At 47.0% G+C, this 6,000-nt stretch overlaps 1 protein-coding gene across 1 annotated transcript in view; it reads right to left on the reverse strand.

Annotated features, from left to right (window-relative positions):
* The window catches only part of HNF4G (hepatocyte nuclear factor 4 gamma), a 59,092-nt gene extending 54,474 nt beyond the window's left edge, over positions 1-4,618 (reverse strand). Inside the window, exon 1 of the mRNA XM_074847138.1 lies at positions 4,319-4,618. The gene's annotated coding sequence lies outside the window, so the exon portion shown is untranslated. The remainder of the gene's footprint in view (positions 1-4,318) is intronic.
* Between the last annotated feature and the right edge of the window lie 1,382 nt (positions 4,619-6,000).

The raw sequence follows: 6,000 nt of genomic DNA on the forward strand, positions 1-6,000 counted from the left end.
ATGAACAAAATCCTATCCATTTCCAAAATCGTAATTTTACCTTTGGAACTACAACAGCAGGTACAAGCCAACACCTGACTACATCTATCCGGTGCAGAAAGAGGATGGTGAGTGTGTATTAATGTGCAATCACAGCCTGGTCACCATCTCACTTCTCTGAGCAGTGTCTAAAACTCTGCTGAGGGAATTTCGTCTGCTAATGTAATGTCAGTCTGACATCTCCTTGCAAAAGGACTGTGTGCAAAACAGTCTTCAAGCATCTGGACCACCTCTGAGTGTATGAACTGTTCCCATTCAGTGCCCAGTGATGATACTTTACATGTCATCAGTTAATGACAAAATGACTTATTTAACAAAGAAAAAGGTAAATTCAATCTGCATAACTTTCTGCCAGCGAGGCCTATTATGGTTAGCAAGTAGCTGGTTACTGATAGACATTGCTGCTCAGACAGGTATAAACCAGGCTGGTGCAGCACAGCAAACCCATACAAAAATGATTCTCAAAAAGGGGATTCTCATTGCCACATTGCCATAGATGCACTATCAATTGCAAGCTGAGTCATGTTTGTCATTTCATGGAGGCTCGATCCCCATCGCCCACCTGAGCCAAATCCCTGTGTTTGGGCAGGTACTGTCATACATACACACCAAAAAAATCCTCTTCCATCACAGAACTAAATAAATAAAAAAACAGAAGTCTAGGGGCAAACTTTACCATGCTAGGGATAGTGGAAACAGTGCTATTTGTATAGGTCTATTGCAGTTGGATTCTAACAGGAGGCAAGGAAAATTCACACGGCACCTTGTATACTGCTGACTGTAATGTATGTCCTTGTTGCCTGGATACCTCTAGTGAATTACTGAGCAAGGGTGCGAGTCCTTTTCCTAGTCAGTATTAAATAAAAAAAATCCCAATCTCCTACCCCATAAGAGGCAGAAGATGCACATGGAGGCTTCCTGCGCCTGTGCCAGCTGTGTGCCAGAAAAAGACAGATCGAGCATTGAGAATTTTAAATCTTGTGGGTTGCCATGCCACGTTATGAACTAGATCTCATACAATTCATCACCCAAGTTGCAGAAAAATAGTTCAAGAACTCAAAATAATGAATTCTGTCATTTCCAATAGAAGTGTGAAGGGAGAATTATGAATGAACCTTTTAAGAACACGTATGTGGAGGGAGATTGCCCTTCTACAAAATGAAAGCAGCAGGCTTCTATTTAAATGGCCCAATCCTGAAAGCGAGACCTTTCATTTTCAATTAACTTAAATTGACAATTGAGAAAGGTTTGAAAATGTTGTTGGAGCCTTTCAGTTTGATAGATCTCAGCTCTGACATTGCACACAGCATTCTGACCTGATTTTTAGGGTGTGCTGGTTTAAAATTGAAAATTTGAAATTAAAAATATTTGATTCAGTCAATGCCATTGCAAGACATCCAAACATCTTAATCTGTGAGAAATGCATTTTCCATATTTTTTCATCATATGTTATCTAACGCATCATTCATTAAGATACATTAAACCTAACAGCCATGCCTTCCTGCAACCTTGTTATTTTATGTTGCAGCGATAATTTTGTTGAGACATTAAATTCTATCACAGAATATATTACCATGTACATCAGGTAACTATTTACCACAGAAATAAAACATTTATTTATATTCTAAAGCACTCTATGTTACCAGTCTACATTAAAAGAATAATGCAATTATCTAATATTACATACCTCTTCTCAACATGACACAAGGCAAATCAAACTCATTTTCAGGCTTAATATTCATTTTTAAGCACAGAAATGGAAGACTTACGAACAGCCGAATGACTTCATTAAATAAAAAATTAAAATAAAGAAATCGGAGAATATTTCAAAGCTCACAAGCAAGAGACAGAACTTTGAAATCTTTGAGAAGTGCGGCATTGAATCCCTGCATTGAAAGAGTCCATTTATCAATTAATAAATGGAGTACATTGACCCTGCTTCTTGACAGATGTAAAAGCACAATCTGCTCAGCTCAGAACCCCATTTATACCAGCGATGACCTCTTAAATCAGTTGTGAATTATTATTGTTTTGTTATGATAGACTCAATTCCCAAATAAAAACAGTTGATGATATTTTCCATCACATTACTAGATTTGAATTTTTTTCAGAAAGTCTCTCTCAATTAATGACCTGATAAGAAGAATTAATATTGTTTAAAGTATTATTTTGTTTCTTGTAGCCAGTGTAAATTGATGTACATGATGGAGGTTTGCAGGTAACACTGATGACATGTGGTGGACCCCATTCTTCCACCCGCAGTCATAAAGAGCTTGGACTCGGACCAGCCTAGTATTGAGTCCATATGCACATGATGTAAATTCTGCTGCAAAGTTTGAAACAGGAGCCATGTCAAGCACAAGGACCGAGTTCTGTTCTTGCACTGCTGTAGTTTGGTAAACTCAGCCAGATCAAATAGAATTTGATTCAGAGACTCAAATTTGGCCAAGCAATACTAGGCCATATCTTGAGGAATGGGAGTAGCAAAGATGTGTTTGTTTATACTAGAACACTTTTGTTATGGAGTTGGCCTGGAGACAATTATGCGTGCAAATTAGCAGTAAACATCACTTGGCCATCCAAGGAACTGGCTAATATAGCCTGGCCACAGGACAGAGGTACTTATAATAGCCATCTTGGAAGTGCAAACTGGACCTCTGCATTGCTCTACTTTTACACTACTGCTACTAAGTACAAAATTTGGGAATAGAGATACTTCTCTAGTTATATGAGATATGCTGCAGAGAAAGTTATGCTTTGTGTTAAGGAAACACAAAGTTTGTGTTCTGGGAAATGAGTCTAAATGCATGACCTGAACCATGAACAAGATCACAGCATCCTGATCTTGTCCTACACTTGATTTTATTTTTTTTTAAATATATGTATGAAGTGAGCCTCGGGCAGCCTGGTGCGCTTCAGTAAGAGAGAGAGGGACAGGGAGCCTAGTACTGGACAATGGAAGTAGCACTTTTAAAATTCTTTTTTCCTCTCAGTGCTTCAGAGATGGAAGGATAAAGAGAAGTGTGAACTGAGTTACCACTGAGCATTTTGTCCCTTTTTCCCTTATCATAAAAAAGAGGAAAATAATGAAATGACCAAAATAGTGTTTATATTATTTGAAAATCACCTGTATGTATATAAATGTTTCATATGTCTCCTGTATAAATTGTAAGGACTTCTGTTCTTAAGGAATATGGGGAATTACCTAGCACTTCATAGTTTCCTTCAGCACATAAGAGACTCGGGGACTTTGAAAGCTGTGTTAGCATTGTAAGCCTTCTTCACTAACTCATTTTAATGAACTCAGCACCAATTAACAAAGATGTTACATTAAACTACTCTCTTTGTAATATGGATGAGAAATCACAGTAAATCAAAGTACATAAGTACATGCAGCACTGCACAAGAAAAGGCCTACACAAAGGAAGGTCCATTTTAACACAGCCATAGTTTACTATGGAGAGTATTCACACTTGGAAATGTGAAAAGTCGCTTTAAAATACTGTTATCATTGGAACCTACTGTCTACTTCACAAAATGCTTGACTAGATATCCCATTTCAGCGCATGGAAACAGATGTTTGACTCACAGGTGTGACACCTGGAAGTTGGCTTTCATCAAAGGTACCCTGTAAACAGTGCCCCTTCAACACTGTAAAAGCACTGGAAACACTGCTGCAAAACTCAATCCTTGGCTTGCTTTGCCCGTTTCATGTTCGAATTTTTCTTTTGTATTTTTTTTTCCCCTAAGGGAAGTGTTTTGGGATTGTCTAACAAAGTGTCCGGCACTGGCCAAGTGTTACTACTAGGAGCAGCCCTGCAATAACAAATCCATCTGCTGCCCAGGTGATCGTGAGAGCGGGGGCGGAGAAATAAACGAGGGAGGCAAAACCAAAAAGCCTTTAGAAAATCCTCCTAAACTCGGTGCAAAGCCGTGACTTCGACTGCTACGCAATCACAAATGCCAGCACAGCCCCCGGCGGCAGCGCGGCCGGGGCCGGGGCTGCCCGCGGGGGCGCAGGAGCGCGGAGCGGGACCGCGCTGCGCCGGGCTCCCGCAGCCGCGGCCCGCGGCCAGGACACACGCACACCCCGCCCCGGGGGCCCGGGGCTGCCGCAGCGCGTTCTCCAGAGCGCCCCGGGCGCCGACAGCAGGGGCACGTGACTAGGCGTATTTACCAAAAAAAAAAAAAAAATTAAAAAACAATGTATAAAATTAAATACCCCCCGCCCCAACCGGCCGCTGTCGGTTTTCCCACGAGCGGGGGCAACTCTCCCCACCTTGCACGTTTGCCTCCTCCGGCGCGGCGGGCTGCGCAGGGCTGCGTCACTCGGCCGCCCCCGGGAACTTACCGGCGGGGCCGCCCCGTCCCTCGGCCTCCGGCGGCGCGGTCGCAGCTCACTCAGGGCGGCGGCATCCCCCGGGCCTCCTGCCTCCCCCGCACCCCCCGGCTCCCCGCGGGCGTCCCGCCGCTGGGCTGGTGACTTGTTTGGCGCGGCTGGTACCGTCTTTACCATATGCCGTAGCGGGCAGGAGGAGGGGAGGGAGGGGGGGAATTAACTTTGCTCAATGGCGAGAGGGCAGCAGCCTCAGCCTAAGCTGATCGATTTACTAAACAAACTGAAACGTGGGTGGGGATGTTAAACAGTAACCAGCAGCTTCAATGAAAACTGAAAGCTCCTGCAGCTGCCGACAGCGACTGGACCTGCGCGCAGCCCGCGACCCGCCGGCGGGCGGGCCAGGCGCTCCCGGACCGGCTCGACTCGGCCCGGCCCCTCGGGGCTGCGGCCGGCGGGAGCCGCCGTGTTGCGGCTTGTTTGCCCCCCCAGCCCTCCCACAGCCCCGGTGCCCCCCGGCTGGCTCCGCTGCAGCGCCCCCGGCCGCCGGGCCAGGGAGCGGCCCGCCCCTCGCTCCCTCGGCTGCGCCGCGCCGGCCGCCCCACGCCGGGCCGCCGCCGCTTCTGCGCCACCGGCGGGCAAGTCACCCCCGGCCCGTCCTGCTCTGCCCCCCGGGGGTCCGGCGCGGCCGCCCCCCGGGCCCCGAGCGAACGGCCACCCCGGCCGCGGGGCCGGCCCCGCTGTCCCCCCCGAGCCGCAGTGCTCAGCTCTCCGCGGGGTTTGGTAGCCCCAGATTTGCGGACGACCAACCCTCAAGGGTTCCCCAGCGGCTGTCGCCCCCTTTGCTCCAGGGAAACCGTCTCGGGGGAAAAAAAGCCCCCCTCAGTTAGGCGCCTGGTTACAGAAAGAAACGGGACCAACTACGGGCATCCACTGAAAACTCTGGGTTCCCTGCGCTAGAGACGCTTTGTCGGCCTCTCACCATCGAGAAGGTCGTGACACGAGGAAGTATTTATAAAATAATAATTGTCATTGTCCTCCGACATCGAACATTCACAGACCCGAAACAATAATTAACGCCCTGCCTATGATATCACCAGCTCACACCCACAGAGGCATCAGGAAGAAAGGAAATAATTCAAGGCAGTGAAGGTGTTGTCACTCCAAATATCATCCGGGGGGGGCCTCCTCGACGGTGTGAGAGGAGAATATTTGACAGAAGTTCCCATGTAAGAATGACGAAAGTCCCCGTGGAAAGGGACTGCCTCGCCGGGGATGCGTGAACATGCCCGACTCCCATAACTGCACACCCGTGTCAGTGATTTAACGACACTCTCGCCGTAGAGGGACTACGGGGGCTCTACACAGGAAGGAGATTGGAAAAAAAATATGAAAAATGTTCTCTTCCTCCAGCCTCTGAAAGCGGCCAGTGATTGATTGGTTTCCTCAGTGAGGAGATCAGCGAGTTTCCTCTACTTTCTTACCGATGGTACCTTGCCATGCTGGTGTTTCTCGTTAAGATGGCCAATTCCTCACTTCCAGAGTTTGCCCGTGGAAACTCTGGATCTAATATCTAGGGGCTTTCGATTGTCCCTTGGAGGGAACAAAGGGAATACTGCTTGACA

Source organism: Strix aluco, chromosome 1 (assembly GCF_031877795.1).
Source record: "Strix aluco isolate bStrAlu1 chromosome 1, bStrAlu1.hap1, whole genome shotgun sequence".
NCBI lineage: Eukaryota > Metazoa > Chordata > Aves > Strigiformes > Strigidae > Strix > Strix aluco.